At 43.9% G+C, this 10,232-nt stretch overlaps 1 long non-coding RNA gene across 1 annotated transcript; it reads left to right on the plus strand.

The window, feature by feature from the left end:
* The first annotated feature begins 16 nt into the window (after window positions 1-16).
* On the plus strand, window positions 17-8,189 carry LOC143207313 (uncharacterized). The gene is made up of 3 exons (XR_013008651.1): window positions 17-349; window positions 842-1,039; window positions 1,341-8,189. It is a non-coding gene; the product is annotated as an uncharacterized LOC143207313 (long non-coding RNA).
* Window positions 8,190-10,232: the final 2,043 nt, after the last annotated feature.

Consider the following 10,232-nt stretch of genomic DNA (forward strand, 5'->3'; position numbering starts at 1 on the left):
CCGAACTAGTCGGAGCTGTAGTTCGGTTTGGATAGAAGTAAATACGCGCCGAATTGTATTGTGCTTGATTAAGATTCTGCAGAAATCTCAGACGTTATACTGTTAACATTGTTAAAAATTGTGTAGCTTTTCGATTTCTGGTTGGAAAATCGAAGTCCAGTGGGTGCTACGACTATGGCTGGCGCCATATCAAAAGGCACAGTTGCTTCTCACGCCAAGTATGTACGAAATGAGAACGACTGCCTCGATCGTGTCTATTCCTGAGTCCGCATTTCCTAGCCGGCTGACTTTATTTTATTTTACGCCACTTCACGGACCAAAGTCATCTTTACCATAACACGAGGACGAGGTGAAACACGATTTTTAGTTCCGACTAAAAATATACAGGATTTGCACTCCACACATTCATCTTTTCGCAAATCAATTTCAACCTTTTATTAATAGGGTATCTTTAAGTAAGTTTTTGTAAAAAAAATCAAATCAAATGTAAATTGATTGTTAAGGTTGAATTTGACTTGCAAAAGGGTGAATTTGCATGGGAGTGCAAAACCTATATTACCGGTTTATTCTTGCGGTTTAATGGATCCTCGTGATCCGACAATGAAACATCGATATGCCCGCAAAAGTGGATAAAGGAATGTTTCCTACGCTAGGTTAGAATCCGAAGTTTCCAGTGGAAAATTTTTCGCGGCGCTTTGCCAAAACGGTTATAACTGTGGTCGGAGTCGTCATTTTTGAAAAATTGCCTGCACGCTCCTCGGACATTGACAAATAATTCTTAAAAATTACACATTGCCCTGGTCGTTAATAATTTGCGGCCTCGTTTAAAAATCTGTTTAAGGTTCGTTCCGTGATCGCTAGAGCAGGGAGGAGCCTCGCGGATTTGTTTTCCAAGCCGGTCCCTCGAGGATGCAGCGAGTTAATCCGGTCGATTTCGTATCCAACAAATTACTGGGTAGAAAGCCGCCCGCGATCTGCTATATGATCTTGGCAGTTGGATCCGAGAGATGATTTAAATACATATTGTACGAGCTGGCGAGTGAGTAAACAACGGTGGGAACGTTACTTTTTTATTCGTTCAACACGAGCATTAGTATTTCGCAAATTCGAACAACTTTCCTTTTTGAAAATTTGTGTACAAGTTCGTATTTCTAAATCCGATATCCTTTTCAGTCCAACATTCTCGGAGAGCTCAAATATAAATACTTCTATGTATACTTCGAATATTTGTATCTGTTAAAATCTGAAAAATCTGCTGAAACGACTGTCGCACAAATACGTCTTTCACATATGACAAATTCAACTTTCTACTAATTTTGAATCAACTCGGACTGTTTCAGTCAGTGGAAATCGTTTTTTAACGCTCGGAGGCCCGATATGTTGCGTTTAAAGAACCGCCCGTGCAAAAAACAAAGCCAGAGATCTCTTCGCGGAAAATCCTCTGAAAACCACAAAGAAATATCACTCGACGAGCTTGGCAGAGAGTGACGCGTTGCTGAAAGAAGCCGCACAATGAGAAACTTTGAAACGCACCGCTGCTTGGCTGCCGAATGTTTCCTATACGATTCAGTTGACATCGTGCGCAGGTACTAATTACTGCAATAATAATATCCGGTGAAATTAGGCTACTTTCCTCTAGCTATACGAACATCAAACGGAAAGATACGCGGTTCCAGGAGCAAGAGGGCTCTCAGCGCATTCTTGCGTTCCGAAGGACGAACGCTGAGATTGACCTAACCGAATTGACCTGTTCCGAGAAGCTGGTGCGGCCGTTTTGCGCCGCCATTAATCGCTCATTAACGCATTCGTTAAACGTGATAAAGCGTAGAGCCACGGTCGGGAGACGGCCGTACCTGTCGCATCGTGCGACAATTTATTCCCAGAGAGATATTTCGGTGGCAATAAAGTCTCTTCTCTTCCCCCTCCGATAATGATGATATCTGATAGCGATCCGATAATAGAAAGCCGAGCGGCGATGGCTAACCTACCGAATAGAAGATCCCGGTTCTCTCGCGAATTCGCAATTCGCAGGCTGACGAATAGCTTTTCAAGGTGACCGGCTGAAATATCCCGGTTCGCTTCTCCTGCATAGCCGATTTAATATTCTCCACGATACGCTGCCAATTCGAGCAGCGCAGCGCGATTCTACGTCCGCTAACTTGTTACATTACCGTGACATAATGATCGGAACGGCACGTGAATCCGGGGGATCGAGGATTCGCGGACTTTTTGCGCAACAACAGCCACGATTCGATTTTAATTGGTTCGGCTAGCGCGCGCGTTGGGAAAAGGGCGCGTGCGCGTGGGAGGAGGATTCCGGCCATTTTGGTTCATCCACCTGCTCCTCATGCTTTAGAACTTTGATTTCACCTTTTAGCTAATGTTTCATTTGTTCTTAAAGCTCAGAAGGGCCATTTGCATTTCTCCATCTGTTTGGAAATTTTAGTTCAAGTTGCCCCGAGTCCGGAAAATCGTTCAGCTGAAAGATTGGAGAGTCCCGGTTCCGCGCAGTGACCGTTTTGTGAAATCAGGGGTTCAGCGGTTCGACGGATAAAATTTCAGCCGGTCGAGGATGTTAATTAACGAGCCCGATTGTTCCGCTCGTTTCTCGTATTTCTAGACTCGTGTTACACCTCGCGGATACGCCTGCTGGCATTCGCAGTTCGTTCAGCAATCGCATACGACGCTCGAATTCCCCGCATGTCATATTTATCTTTCGCGGGATCCGATGGCAGGCCAAACACACTCGTCCCCTGAAATTTCCCGGTGATTTTTCAAGATTCTGCGAAACCCGAGCACTTCCCTCACAGTCTTCCAGGAAGATCGCGCCAATTTAATCTATTTTGCTTTTCAACCTAATTCGCTCCGAAATCTCGGGTAAATAACATTTCTAAATAGACTGGGAATCATAAAATATAAATATATCAATAATCAGGAATCAATATGCACACTTCGAAATTTGCAGAATTCTGCGAAAACTCCCAGCAAGTATCCTTCCATCGAAATTGCTGAATACGATTATCCGCAGATTTACGACTCACTCTGACACGAAGTCCGCGATCGATCTCGATTAAATTGCCAAGGCTTTCTCGAACGGATTTATCGTTCCAGAAAATGTTCGCCGGAGATGTTCGAAAAATTCGATAACGATCCGTCATCAAAGAAAGTCCTGTTCGAGCATATCTGCGTTGCCCGAGAGTCCGGTTAAATATAGGGGTTTCATTATTCACCGCGAACCGCTCTGCCAATATTACTTGGACAGTCTTCAATTCCCTTTACCAGCCGGTACACTCGGCATCCTAATTTTGCTACAATTTCGCGCACATTGTTGCCGGGAAGTTAATTAGACACAGTCGCGTGTGTTCGGCTGATTTTACGATGTAACGATGATTTCGTCGCGTTACCAGCCGACACACGCTCCTGGAATTAATTGAAACGATCCGACATGTAAATTGTTAATGCGATCGTGTCAATGAAATGAGTGAGGCGTTCGCGACACCGCGCCAGTCGCCATTTTGTCGCGTTCCCGTCGACACTTTCGAATGCGTTGCGATCTAGAATTTGAATTCGTTCGAATGAATTCCTGTCGCGGAGCTGCAATTGTTTAAACAGTTTCAGAATTGTTTACAGTATCAAATAATGATGTAGTTGCTAATCTAGAATGTCTACAGTTGATTCGGTAGAAGTACTAAAAAGTAGAAGTACAAAACTAGAACTATTCACCCCCACAGCTCTTAAAGACAAGCGCGTGACATCAGTCCGGGTGATTACCGAGTGGAGAACACGCTCTCCCAGAAACAACCCGACGAGAAGGCAGAACGGCAGGTGGGAGGACAGGTAGGAAGCAGAAGAGCTCTTCTGGGCCCGCGCGAATTGTCCGCGAGCGAGATTCGCGAGATTCGCGAAACGCGGGGAAGACAAGCGCTGTCGCCAACTGCTACATCGTTCTATCCCGAGGCGCAGCTGATGAATCATGAACGGTTTGCGAAACTGGTCATTCGTCAGCATTCATTGTCTCTCGCTCCCACTTTTAACGGGCCGGTCCTCTTTGTCAGACTCTCGGGTGCCTCTTCTTCCATTAACTTCGATTAAATAATCACCCGGCATCGATGTCCAAGTAATTCAACCTCACTGTACGTGCCCGTGATTCATACTCGCTGCTATTCCTCGCAGCCTATATTCGTCCCCAAGAAAGCATAATCGTCCAGGCTCTTTGATCATTTCCGTCCCTTTACTTCTTCAACGCCATTTTATTTCTCAGATTATAAATATTCGTTTACATAACGACGAGTCTGTGGATCTTCATGGATCCAGAAGGATTGTGAGGATCGATTACCGAGAAACAGCCGAATCGAAAAAAAAAATCGAGTTGGGAAAGGGGTCCAGGTGTTCTCTGGCAACCGTTGAATCACCGAATAGACGATTTTACAAGTTTTCGATAAATACGCCGGCCCCAGGGCTAATAATAAACGATGACTGAAGAGAACGATCTCCGAGGGTTTCACGAATTTTTGCTTGGCTACGAAAATAAACGCGGGGAACCGAATAATCGCGGGCGCAAGGCTTCCCAGAGTGGTAAATCTTTAGCACCGCTTTGAAATCCTCTTAATTAATCTCGGCTCAATTGAGCAAACTCGATAGAGCCGTTGCGCCGATGCCAAACCGCCGCGTTTTCTAAGTAGGTCGTTCACTTAGCGAGCCTGTGCGATTAGACACCTTATAGTGTCACGATCATCCCCATAAAATACCTAAATTCTTCTACATATGGATCTTTTTAAGTAGGGCGGTCCTTTAGAGAGTTTATTTTGTTAAATTTAATAATATGTTAGAAGAGAAGATCATTTAGTATTTTAAGAATATAAGCAGCCTCGAACTTAATCCTTATTTAGTGAGAAGTTTCTTCTCCGCTACTGTCTTCTAAGTCACCGGTCACGGCTGCATTTAAACCGGTCTAAGTGTTGCAACAGTCCTTGGTTCGGTCTTGGTTAGGTCAGGGTTAGATCGGTATTTGATATAAATAAATTCCGCGATGAGTATCACTTGAGTTCAGCTTTCGTTTAAGTTCCGTCCCGTGCGCTGGCAGCGTTTTTATGATAGTCCTTGGTCTCGCGTCTATATTTAGGTGGATTTCGAGTTGTTCAGACACCAACGAAGTTCAAGTTTAGTTTAGGATATGTTCGATTCTCAGTCGAATCAGAATTGATCCATCGTTAAGTTCACAATTCAAAAGTAACTTGCCCGAACTGAATTCCAACTCGAAAAAACTCAACTTATTGTACATTCACTGCGCGTCAATATCCAGCAATCTAAACTCAAAACACATGCAGACATTAAAATATTGATAAAATCAGATATGGCGAACTTAACTTGGCTTATGGAGAGTTCCAGGTAGGTTAGAAGCCTGTACTTTTGTTCCTTATCTTTTTGATAGAAAAAAAGAATAACTTGGTGGACTTGGGCAACTCACCCTCCTAATCTTTTTGTACACCGATCTGCTCTCCGTTCGGGTTGAGTCATCGCGCGTGCAAGTGTCTCGAGGGCGTCTGCTAAGTCACATGCTAAATTTGGTTACCTTACCATCGGGATTGTATTACGCGCGTGGGCTTATTCTAATATTTCGGGTGGCCGCGATGGCAACTAGGCCGTCCTCTTGCTATACTTACATCGCATCGACTTCCCCGAGCCGGCGAACGCCGCATCGCCGCAGCCGCGATAAAGAGGAAGGAAGTATATCAGCATCGAGCCGACTGAATTCCACCCCATTCCTAAAATAAAAGCCGAAAGAATCTTCACGCAAACCGCCACGATCCCCTGGGCCACCTCTGTTACTCAACTCGAACCTAATCTTACGTATACGCAGATCGCTATTACTACATAGTTTCTTCTCCTTCGTACACTTCGAAATTTTTGTCAAAACATCCTGTCTTTTCACTTCACGAATTCGAAGCGAAGAATATAGGAAAAATCATTTTTGCAAACGTACTGTTAAGAAATCACGCGTGGTTGTAAATAACAAATACCGCAAGTGTGGCTAACCTGGACGCCATATTGGAAACAGCGGAATCCCCTGGAATCACATTATGTAACTCAACTAGCGCACAAGCTTGCGTTTAGGAAAATAATCCTGGATCAAGGAACCGGATTGTTGATTGAACCAATCCAGATATTACACGATCAAGCCAAGTACAGTCTCTTACAACATTTTGCGCTCTACCAGCATATGAAACAAAGAACCGTATAAGAAGAAAGTACAATTAGTCGCGTGAAGTTAGAACGTATAAAATGAAGTAAAAACTCGAGATATACTCCGCGAGACGCTATTTCCGGGCTCGACCTGCATAACAAACTCGATTAATCTTTTATTTATATCGATCGTGTTTGTAAACAGACCGGCCGCCGTATTATTTTTACGCGTTATACTTCACGCGTTGACAAATTGTTTGTAGATTCAGCGGATTCGTTATTGGCGCGATCCCTGCCGGAGAGAGAACTGGGTAGCAACGCGATAAATAATCCCCGATCTAGTTTTTGTTTTCATTCGGTGACAGGACTTGAAGAAGTCTCCATTGATAGCGCGCTCGAAACAACATTCGGTTGAGTTAACAATGAACAATCTGCTGCAGCTGGCATTAATGATGGCGATAAAACTCGGTTGTTGAAATATCGAAAAATACCGAAGAATAGAATGGCGGATACAGATTGTGGTTTACAGGGTTGAACAGTGGTCGATGAACGGAGGATGAAGTGGTTCAGGAATTTAAAAAGGAATATTTAAAGATGGAGGATATCATATCTAGTGATCGCTAAAAGGATCACCCGAAGAAGGTAGATCGTTTCTTCCGCGATCATGTAACACCCGCGACGAGACGGAAATAATTTCAGGCCATGAAGAGGGGTGAAGGAGAGACGGTCAAGTGGAACAAGTCAAGAATTTCTGCATTATGCACTGTCACAAACATAATCTAATGGCTACTAATAGCCCCCCCCCCTCTCTCTCTCTCTCTCTCTCTCTTTAATGTTCGAATTCTCCATGCGTTACTGTAAAATTTGCAGAAATTGATTTATGTGAAAGACGGAAAAGAGAATGTGGGGCTTAGATGTTTCGGAAATAGTTTTTCCATGTAGAACTGCGAAATCTAGTTTGCGAGAGAACAGTTTCCCGTTCCGAGGACGGAGATTCGCGAGAGCGAATTGAAACGAGAGGAACCAGCGTTGCATAGCGGAACCGCATCGGGATCGTTGCACCAACGGGTTAAATATAAATAAACCGGCTGCATTTCCCCGTTGAAAATAAATTTTTAAGCACTTCCTCTCCGCGCTCGGTGTTCCGCGACTTCAGACGAGTATATTTCTGCTCGCGATCGAAGGGACACCCGTTTTCAGAAACATAATCCGATTACGGTGTCAATCACACCGATCGTTCGCCGCACCCACGTGGCGACGCGACGTGGCTCTCCCAATCCACCCGGAAATCCTGCTGTTCCATTATCACGAAAGATTACGAATACTGAGAATGTTTTTAAACAAATTGGTCTCGATTCTCGAAAAGTATCAAAACGAAGCGGTTCTAATTTCCGGGATGAACTTTATGTTTATGGTTACGATTTCGCTGAATGGCTAACTAACAATAAGTACGAAACGTCTTGTAAACATTGCTACTTATTGTTAGGACAAGCATGATAAAATTCGCATTGTTGTGAGAATGGGTGGCTAAATTTCGAGTTGGAGCGTCCTCAAGATGGCCGGCTCGAGGGACAAAGCTCTCGAAGGAGGAAGTCCACGCTACAATGGGTGTGATGGACTTCTGGTTCGTCTTGGTCCCGTGCAACATCCGCGTGGGCGTGCACGATCACGCACATAAACCATACCAACACAGACCCGGGTAGCGGTGGTTTTTACATAAAGCCACGTGCGCGCGTCTAAGCCCCGTTAAAAATAGAAATTTGAGCAAGACTCTATAATTAGCGGATGAGTGTGTTCCCACAGCGAAAACGGCTCTCACTCCTCGGTAATGCCTCGGCTCGTTACGAGTCTGCTTTTCGGAAGTCGGCCCTGCTCTCGGCCTCCCACAACCGCGCCATCCGAAAAGAAAATGGAATTCGATCCTTGTCCGATCTCTCCACCCCGAATTTTCGGATCGAAATAAACTGGAGACGACGGCGCGGCGAGGCGCACAGTGGGACAAACCGATGAATTCTGTGTCAAAATCAAGGAACTTCCGATAGAAATGAGATAGAGCGATGATTTTTTTTTAAATTAAAGCTGAAACATTGCAAAATATGGGAAAAATAGAGAGATTATATTAGGGACGTTTTTTAACCTTGAAAAAATTCGTTAAACTTGCAGAATTTTAAGAAAATGGAAATTAAAAAGAAAATCATCGCTCTATCTCATTTCTATCGAAAGTTCTTCGATTTTGACACAGAATTCATCGGTTTGTGCTAGTGTGCGGCGTTCCGACTTGGACCACGACGACACGCTCGCAATTTTGGCTGCTGTCGTTTCTTTCGGTCTTCTCGAACGCCACGTAATGCCCGGATAGTTAATTAATATTCGAGGCACAAGAAGTACCAGCAGCAGCAATTAATATTGTTTAGCCGGTTCTATCCAATCAGAGGACGTGGCTTCAAATTTGTAGCTTCGAGAGAACTTTTAATCCTAAAGTATAATAATGAGACCATAATAATGAAAGATGGAAGCGATCCGCGGTCGGGATTCGTCAATACTGTTTATGAATCATGCTTATAACCGCAGGCACACACTGGTATTCGTTTACATTGTACTAACAGGCGGGAATGTATTTTCTGAGCGATGAACCAGCGGAGACAACACCGAAATAAATTTATTACTCATACGTTTTGGACTAACTCCCGCGGCTTAATGGCATCCGCGAGCAACGGCAACGCGATACTATAATAATTCTCAGATTAACACCTTTCGGATTGGCAGCTGGTCAATATTAATCCAGCCTAGTCTCCTCTGCCCACGCCGAGGGGGATGAAAAAATTGATATTCGGTATTAATAAATCTGAACTGTGCGGAGCCATTTCTATTCTAAATTCTAATCGTCGAACTTTCAAGCTTTTTTAAAGAAAATAAACTGAATGAAATTTATCTTTGACTTTCGCCACGTAACTTCACAGTTCGTCTGTCAGATGCTTGTTCAGATACTGAAATTGTTATACTATGATATTAACAATAGAAATATTAATGACAATTTATCGAATTGTTGATGCTTTACTCTCTTACAGTCTCGGCACTTCTGACGACTCGGTGAAACGAAAGTTATGGGACTCGGCCAGATAAAATCAGAATGAAATTGATCTAAAAACGCTTAAGCGAGTTTCGATATTCTGCCAAGATGAGTTCTACGTGAATGGTTAGGTTAGGTTAACGGCAGCACGAAGCCGCGAATAAATAAATCTCGTGTGGCATCGTTCAGTGGTATATTTTGTACTGTTTACTAAATGTTTAGAAGACAACGATGAATGAATAAAACACAAAAGTCTGTAAGAATTACTAGAGATACTCGAATAAAAATGTTCACACTTCGTAAATGAACACCCGCTACATTCACCAGACTCGTAAAGGAAATTCGTTGAAAAACTAGCCAAGTGTCGACATAATAAATCCAGAATGAATGAACACACTCGGTACAGTACTGATTCTCAAAAGGTAAATCAACGATAAAATCGCAAACTTACTAGTCAGTCACCAATTAGTGCATCCGTGTGGATCGTTCTGATCGACGACTCACGGTAACCTGTAGCGCCGGTTACCGATGACCATCACGTGCGTCCGTCTCGTGCGTCCGTATCCCGGAGAAAAGTGAAAGGAAAAGAAGCAAGAAAGAGAAAAAGGGAGAAGGTTCGAAAAGAGACAGGTACGCCGCACAGTGGGGGTAAACCGATGAATTTTCTCTGAGAATGAAAGAACTTTCTTGTAACTGTGCAAGTTTAACACGGATTTCCAAAGTTGAGAAGTGGAGAAACGTTCGTACCATAATCTCTCTATCTTCCCCATATTCTGAAATATCTCCGTTTCAATTTAAAAGGAAAATATCATCGGAAAATTCATCACTTTGTCCCACTGTGCACCGGTTCGGTTCTCCGCTGGTACCAAAGGAGTATAGCTGTAACACCCCCGCTGGCGGAAGGCGGTTGGGCACTCCCTCTGCCACCGCCGACGTTGTCGTCAACAGCACTGACGTTCCTCCGCCTGCCACACGTGCC

This window comes from Lasioglossum baleicum, chromosome 3, assembly GCF_051020765.1.
Source record: "Lasioglossum baleicum chromosome 3, iyLasBale1, whole genome shotgun sequence".
NCBI lineage: Eukaryota > Metazoa > Arthropoda > Insecta > Hymenoptera > Halictidae > Lasioglossum > Lasioglossum baleicum.